The sequence below is a fragment of the Dendropsophus ebraccatus genome, chromosome 1 (genome assembly GCF_027789765.1).
Source record: "Dendropsophus ebraccatus isolate aDenEbr1 chromosome 1, aDenEbr1.pat, whole genome shotgun sequence".
Lineage (NCBI taxonomy): Eukaryota > Metazoa > Chordata > Amphibia > Anura > Hylidae > Dendropsophus > Dendropsophus ebraccatus.
This window is the reverse complement of record NC_091454.1, coordinates 4,828,773-4,838,178: the sequence shown is the minus strand read 5'-3', so window position 1 is coordinate 4,838,178 and position 9,406 is coordinate 4,828,773.

Here is a 9,406-nt window from a genome sequence, read left to right as displayed (position 1 = left end):
CTCCTGTGGGACGAGAATCGAAACCTAGAAGAAAGTCTGCGGGGACGCCCCCGAATCTGTTTCCATTCTGCAATACTGAGATAACACAGAAAGAGAAGTGGTACTGTGCACCGTCCATATATACAGGAGAAGTGGTACTGTGCACTGTCCATATATACTGAACAGGAGAAGTGGTACTGTGCACTGTCCATATATACAGGAGAAGTGGTACTGTGCACCGTCCATATATACAGGAGAAGTGGTACTGTGCACTGTCCTTATATACAGGAGAAGTGGTACTGTGCACTGTCCATATATACAGGAGAAGTGGTACTGTGCACTGCCTATATATACAGGACAGGAGAAGTGCTACTGTGCACCGTCCATATATAGAGGAGAGGAAAAGTGGTACTGTGCAGTGTCCATATATACAGGAGAAGTGGTACTGTGCACTGTCCATATATACAGGAGAAGTGGTACTGTGCACTGTCCATATATACAGGAGAAGTGGTACTGTGCACTGTCCATATATACAGGAGAAGTGGTACTGTGCACCGTCCATATATACAGGAGAAGTGCTACTGTACAGTGTCCATATATACAGGAGAAGTGGTACTGTGCACCATCCATATATACAGGAGAAGTGGTACTGTGCACTGTCCATATATACAGGACAGGAGAAGTGGTACTGTGCACTGTCCATATATACAGAAGTGGTACTGTGCACTATCCATATATACAGGAGAAGTGGTACTGTGCACTGTCCATATATACAGGAGAAGTGGTACTGTGCACCGTCCATATATACAGGAGAAGTGGTACTGTGCACTGTCCATATATACAGGAGAAGTGGTACTGTGCACCGTCCATATATACAGGAGAAGTGGTACTGTGCACTGTCCATATATACAGGAGAAGTGGTACTGTGCACCATCCATATATACAGGAGAAGTGGTACTGTGCACTGTCCATATATACAGGAGAAGTGGTACTGTGCATTGTCCATATATACAGGAGAAGTGGTACTGTGCAGTGTCCATATATACAGGAGAAGTGGTACTGTGCAGTGTCCATATATACAGGAGAAGTGGTACTGTGCATTGTCCATATATACAGGAGAAGTGGTACTGTGCACTGTCCATATATACAGGAGAAGTGGTACTGTGCACTGTCCATATATACAGGAGAAGTGGTACTGTACACTGTCCATATATACAGGAGAAGTGGTACTGTGCACTGTCCATATATACAGGAGAAGTGGTACTGTGCACTGTCCATATATACTGAACAGGAGAAGTGGTACTGTGCACCATCCATATATACAGGAGAAGTGGTACTGTGCACTGTCTATATATACAGGGCAGGAGAAGTGGTACTGTGCACTGTATATATATACTGGAGAGGAGAAGTGGTACTGTGCACTGTATATATATACTGGAGAGGAGAAGTGGTACTGTGCACTGTATATATATATACTGGAGAGGAGAAGTGGTACTGTGCACTGTATATATATACTGGAGAGGAGAAGTGGTACTGTGCACTGTCTATATATACTGAACAGGAGAAGTGGTACTGTGCACTGTCTATATATACTGAAGATTACACCCCACATACAGGACATGATAAGTGTTACTATGCAGTGTCCATATACAGTGGTGCATTGGATTATGAGTTACAGCAATGAAGAGATTACCTCCACAGTCCTGTCCCCTGATGCAAGCCCCAGCCTGAAGTGGATCTGCCATGATTTGGAAGATGACGGAGACTTCCTGGGTCAGAGCACAGTGCTGTATACCACCCTGTGCAGGCTATGTCCCCCTCCCCCACTCCCCCTCCCACCCAGTACAGGGAGCTCTTAAACCAAATAATGCTCTTAAACCAAGTTACAATTTTGAAAAACTGTGAGGTCTTCTTGCAAAACGCTCTTAATCCAAGTTACTCTTAATCCAAGATACCACTGTGTGGTGTCCCAACACGGGTGTTACTAGTTTATACACCCCTCGCAAAAGCCTGTACTCTAAGTCGAAGTGGTAATGAAGTTGTACCTAAGTTTTGACACTAGATGTCGCTAGTATGTGTATCTCGTATTTAAGTATTGCACCGCTGTAGTACTCAAGGCGTTATTGTTCTTTGTGATTTGTGCACCAGTGAGAGCTCTTTTCTCTTCTCCACCTATCTCTGTTCTCCTTCTTCTTTTGCACTCTCTTCTCACCCACTCACAGCAGGTATTACATATCCTGTAGGAAGTTGTCACATGGGGAGAAGAAGTGTAGACACACACCTAGGGTGCCTTCACACCTACCGACTCGCAGCGTTAATAACGCTGCGAGTCAGGGCCGGACTGGGACTGAAAATCAGCCCTGGCACTCACACCCCTCCAGCCCACATACCATATCACACTTAGGTCCTTAGGTTGTTCTTAGGTTGTGTTGTGTTGTATTGCAGCTCAGTTCCATTGACGGGAATGGTGCAAAGTCTATTTATCTATCTATCTATCTATCTCCTATCTATCTATCTATCTATCTATCTATCTATCTATCTCCTATCTATCTATCTATCTATCATCTCTCTCCTATCTATCTCCTATCTATCTATCTCCTATCTATCTATCTATCTATCTATCTATCTATCTATCTCCTATCTATCTATCTATCTATCTATCTATCTATCTCCTATCTATCTATCTATCTATCTATCTATCTATCTATCTATCTATCTCCTATCTATCTATCTCCTATCTATCTCCTATCTCCTATCTATCTATCTATCTCCCTATCTCCTATCTATCTATCTATCTCCTATCTATCTATCTCCTATCTATCTATCTATCTATCTATCTCCTATCTATCTATCTATCTATCTATCTATCTATCTATCTATCTCCTATCTATCTATCTCCTATCTATCTATCTATCTATCTATCTATCTCCTATCTATCTATCTCCTATCTCCTATCTATCTATCTATCTATCTATCTATCTATCTATCTATCTATCTATCTATCTCCTTTCTATCTATCTATCTATCTATCTATCTATCTATCTATCTATCTCTCTATATCCTATCTATCTATCTATCTCCTATCTATCTATCTCCTATCTCCTATCTATCTATCTATCTCCTATCTATCTATATCCTATCTATCTAAACAGCAGAATGGAGTGCACTCACAGAAAAAGTGATTGGAGTGCCAACAATGGAGACTGGAACCACGTCCCCTATTCAAACAAATCCAAGAATTCGCAGCGCTTCCATATGGTGAAAAAACTTGTGGTATTTTATTTCAAAAAATCATCAGCTAGTGCAACATTTCTATCTCATCATGAGACCTTTCTCAAGAATGCTTGAGAAAGGTCTTATGATGAGATAGAAATGTTGCACTAGCTGATGATTTTTTGAAATAAAATACCACAAGTTTTTTCACCATATGGAAGCGCTGCGAATTCTTGGATTTATCTATCTATCTATCTATCTATCTATCTATCTCCTATCTATCTATCTATCTATCTATCTATCTATCTATCTATCTATCTATCTATCTCCCTATCTATCTCCTATCTATCTATCTATCTATCTATCTCCTATCTATCTATCTATCTATCTATCTATCTCCTATCTATCTATCTATCTATCTATCTATCTCCTATCTATCTATCTATCTCCTATCTATCTATCTCCTATCTATCTATCTATCTCCTATCTATCTCCTATCCATCTATCTATATATCTATCTATCTATCTATCTATCTATCTCCTATCTATCTATCTATCTATCTCCTATCTATCTCCTATCTATCTATCTATCTATCTATCTTCTATCTATCTCCTATCTATCTATCTATCTATCTATCTATCTATCTATCTATCTATCTCCTATCTATCTATATCTATCTCCTATCTATCTCCTATCTATCTATCTATCTATCTATCTATCTATCTATCTATCTATCTATCTATCTATCTCCTATCTATCTATCTTCTATCTATCTATCTCCTATCTATCTATCTATCTATCTATCTATCTATCTATCTATCTATCTATCTATCTATCTATATCTATCTCCTATCTATCTATCTATCTATCTATCTATCTATCTATCTCCTATCTATCTATCTATCTATCTTTCTATCTATCTATCTATCTATCTATCTATCTATCTATCTATCATCTATCTCCTATCTATCTATCTATCTATCTATCTCCTATCTATCTCCTATCTATCTATCTCCTATCTATCTATCTATCTCCTATCTATCTATCTATCTCCTATCTATCTATCTCCTATCTATCTATCTATCTATCTATCTATCTATCTATCTATCTATCTATCTATCCTATCTATCTCCTATCTATCTCCTATCTATCTATCTCCTATCTATCTATCTATCTATCTATCTATCTATCTATCTATCTATCTATCTATCTATCTATCTCCTATCTATTATGCAACAACAGGCTACAGCAGCAATCAGAGGTGTAAGTAGGGTCCTAGGAAAATTTTTAGGATATGTAAAATAATATTACACATTTCCTGTATAATGTTACCACTGGTAAGACAATTTTCTATGCATGATAATACTGTATATCTCTAAATAGCTGTCATAGTTCCCAAATAACACCAGTATACAGAAAGCGCATATTATCATTATACAGATTACCGCCATACTGTTACTGACCAATCCTTTATAAAGGGACTGATACTACCATTATTACAGTATACAAGTCACAGACAATATCTCAACACTGTGACCACCACCATCATCACAACAACATGACTAATACCACTATACTGTCACTGAAGAAAATCCACTACGTGAACACAAGTATTACCAATAAAATGAATATACACAGGACAAATAATACCATGACCACCGCCGTCATCACCATACAGTGACTGGATAATACTGCTGTACTGTCTATTAATAATATTCCCTTTATAGCACCAGTATATAAAATACAATATTCTACCTCAGCAGGATTTGGGTTCATGTGAACCTAAACTTACTGTAAGGTCACTCATCTCTAGCCGTGACCACATAGAGGTAAAGATCCAGCTATACAATGGATCTACAGGCCTTAAGAGTGTATTCACACATATAGGATCTGCAGCAGATTTCATGCTGCAGATATCTTTGTTACTCAATGACGGAACCCAGCATCAAATATGCAGCAGATCCTGTACGTGTGAATGCACCCAAAAAAGTGATTATGCATGATTGTGCAGTTGCATCTAGTGACTTACAGGAGGCGTCTTCCTACATGAATCATAAGTGACGTTCTTGGTAGTCAAAGTTGTCTGTTTTTTCCTTTTCTTTCCATCTGGCTCAGCCCATCATGAAGATTTCTTGAGTCATGACTCTTCTCCCCAGAATCTGCGAGACAAACACTTTAGGCTCCATGCTCCAGCACCATCCTAACCTTATACCTCATCATAAACCTATATTCCCCATTGCTTTACACAGTAACAGTGCCCCCTCTGTGCTCCTACATAAGCAGTCAGGCCCAATATGCGCCTCCAAATAGTAGTCAAGCAGCTCCGTGTGCCTATATAGTATTAGACCCTCTGTGCTATGTCATTATATAGGCAACTTCAATGCTCCCCTATAGTAGGCTCCCCTGAGCAGCAGTCCCCATATACCATAGGTCCCACTGAGCAGAACTTATATAGCAGAGGTCCCCATGTGCAGCCCATAAATAATATAGCCCCCCACACATAATATAGATGCCCTGTGCAGTCCCACATAATATAGCCCTTTCCCCTGTGTAGCCCACAAAGTATATCCTACCTTTGTAGCCCCTACATAGTATAGGTCCCTGTGTAGCCAGCCCCCACATAGCATAACCCCAATATATTACCCCCTCCCCATGAAGCCCCGCACATAGTATAGGTCCCTGTGTAGCCAGCCCCCACATAGCATAACCCCAATATATTACCCCCTCCCCATGAAGCCCCGCACATAGTATAGGTCCCTGTGTAGCCAGCCCCCACATAGCATAGCCCCAAAATATTACCCCCCATGTAGCCCCCCACATAGTATAGGTCCCTGTGTAGCCAGCCCCCACATAGCATAGCCCCAATATATTACCCCACCATGTAGCCCCCCACATAGTATTGGTCCCTGTGTAGCCAGCCCCCACATAGCATAGCCCCAAAATATTATTCCCGCCCCGGTGTAGCCCCCCACATAGTATAGGTCCCTTTGTAGCCAGCCCCCACGTAGTATAACCGCAACCTATTATTCCCGCCCCCTGGAGCCCCCCACATAGTATAGGTCCCTGTGTAACCAGCCCCCACATAGTATAGCCCCCAAGATATTACCCCCCCCCCCCGTAGGCCCCACATAGTATAGGTCCCTGTGTAGTCAGCCCCCACATAGTATAGCCCCCCAACATATTATCCCCCCCCCCGTGTAGGCCCCCACATAGTATAGGTCCCTGTGTAGTCAGCCCCCACATAGTATAGCCCCCCCAACATATTATTCCCCCCCCCCTGTGTAGGCCCCCACATAGTATAGGTCCCTGTGTAGTCAGCCTCCACATAGTATAGCCCCAACATATTACCCCCTTCCCATGTAGCCCCCCACATAAGATAGGTCCTTGTGTAGCCAGCCCTTACATAGCATAGCCCCAATATATTACCCGCCCCACATAGTATAGGTCCCTGTGTAGCCAGCCCTCACATAGAATAGCCCCCAACATATTATCCCCCCCCCCTGTGTAGCCCCCCACCATAGTATAGGTCCCTGTGTAGTCATACCCCACATAGTATAGCCCCAACATATTAACCCCCCCCGTGTAGCCCCCCCCCCCCCCACATAGTATCGGTCCCTGTGTAGTCAGCCCCCACATAGTATAGCCCCAACATATTATCCCCCCCCCCCCATGCAGCCCCCCACATAGTAAATGTGGCCTTCTGTACAGCCCCCACATTGTAAAAAAAAACAACAAAAGTATACTCACCTCGGATCCAGCAGATTCTCCCTGGTCCTCTCTGGTCCGGTGCCGTTAGCTGCTTACATATTCCGTCATCAGCAGCCCGATGCAGACCGGCCCCGGAGTCTCCCAGCTCCAGCCCCGCGGCGCCTGCATCTCTCTCATCTACTGCACGTCGGCGGACGTGTGACGTCATCCGTTACTGCCGGCCACAGAGCAGTAGATGAGGGTGCAGGCGCCGCAGGGCTGGAGCTGGGAGACTCCGGGGCCGGTCTGCATCGGGCTGCTGATGACGGAATATGTAAGCAGCTAACGGCAGCAGATGCAGAGCGGACGCACCAATTCCTTGACCTGTGCGACGGCGGCGGCCGGTAGGGCTAGCGGAGGGGGGTTGGTCGGCGGCCCTCGGATTGATAATCTGAGCAGCCCAGCGGGCATTTGCCCGGCCTGCCAGATTATCAGTCCGGGCCTGCTGCGAGTAGGCTAAGTCCTGGCAGATCACTGTCAGTACATACACGCAGTGGTCTGAACGACCGTTGCGTGTATGTAAATCTGCTGGCCGCTTAACCCCTTCTGATGCCGGCCGGCCACCTCCCACTCCGCTCTGTATACAAACCTTCTCGCTCCACTGGGTCCCGGCGTCCTGCTCTCGCACCCGGCGAGTGTGTTGCCCTGCCACAGCCACTAATCGGGAGAGCAGGACGCCGGGATCCCGTGGAGCGAGAAGGTATGTATACAGAGCTGGAGCGGGAGCCGGGCAGCATCAGGAGGGGTTAAGCGGCCGGCAGAATTACATACACGCAGCGGTCGTTCAGACCGCTGCGTGTATGTACTGACAGTGATCTGCCAGGACCTGGCCGACTCGCAGCGTTATTAACGCTGCGAGTCGGTAGGTGTGAAGGCACCCTTAGTCAGTCTTAGTCTGGTTCCTGTACAGAGAGGACACAAGCCAGAACGGTCCCTACAGCAGACAAGTTGGGCCCTGGCTTATGCCAGGTCCTCTGATAGAGGACAAGTCCAGTATAGTCTAGTCTGAAGTGAGGTAGTGGACTGACACACATGGGAAGATCAGACACCCGTTTCTTGAAAGCAGCACTTCTACACACTATGCAGGGCTAAACACTCACAGAGGACAAAGTCAGGGATCATCCCAGCCCAATGATTCCATTGCCTTCCTCTCCTGCTGAACCATTCGAAGATGCATTTTTCTTTAGCCAATCCGAACTGCCGTCCATAGGGTCGTTGTTATGAACCATCAAATATGGACAGGAACGCAGACAAGTGAGCCATGACTGCCCTAAACGGCAGCGGGTAACAAGAAGACGGTCCCTACACTGATTAGGTGATACACAAGACAAACACAATGAGCCAAGTCAAATGGTCCAGGTCATACACTGACAGGTAGCAGAGGTGCTGAATCATAAACCAAAAGCAGAGTCAAGTTCAAGCAAAAAAGCCAGGACAGACAGCAAACTAAGGGTGAACAGGAGAGTAGCAAAAGGTCAGAAACCAGAAGTCAAGCAGGATATAGGGAAAGCTGAGTAGGGGATGAATCCGAATAACCAGCAACTGACTGACCCCCTAATAGCAGCTTATAGTGAACCAGGAGACCGGCCCAGAGCCATTTGCGTCGGCTCCTAAACCTAATCACCTGTGTTCCTGACCTCTGACTGGCAGACAAGCTGACAGTCAGTAAATACCTTGGGGAACAGCTGAGCTGAATTTCGAGGGCAGGTCTGTGACGTCACCCGGCCTGGAGCGTAAAAGGACGTTGCTGGATCCCGGTCAGGTAAGTTTCTAACAGTCATCTACCCAGTACGACTGTCCCATGCACTTGTGGTCGACAACAAAAAAAAACAGAACCAGTGACAGCAACCAATGACCAAGATGACATTGCTGCCTGATCTCCTGCACATATACCATAAAAACCTTTGATTTCCACCTCCCTTGCACGCCTTCCAAGGCTGCCACCGATGCCGCCCCAATTCTTAAGCGAAGACATATACCTTAGTGCCGACTGAACTGAAGAAGAACCCCGCTGTGGCCCATGGGTTCCAGGACATTGCGTTGCCGCCATTGTGTTCTTCATGTGGGGCTCCGCTTCAGCCATCTGGAAATGGGAAGCTCCGAACTTCAGGATTTCCTGGCTTCAGGCTTATCCCCGGGTTTTCCTGCCTCATGGATAATTTCTTTGTTGCGCCACAAAGACCTGTCCTACACCCCATCCCCCTTTCTCACCCCCACCCCCCCAACAACCAGTAGGTCGCAGAGACCCCCCTTATGGCTCCTCGCCGCACTTAAGGTTAGAGGCAGCTAAACGCCCTCGCAGCAATTCAGTGACACAGGAGCCGCGTCCAACTTTTATTGTAAGGATAGTGTGAAACCAAGAAACAAGATAACGAAGCTGACATGAGTGCATTATTATAACATATTACTATAGGAGGCTATGCTAACACAATGAGAAATGATGAGAGTTCACAGGCGCATACATAG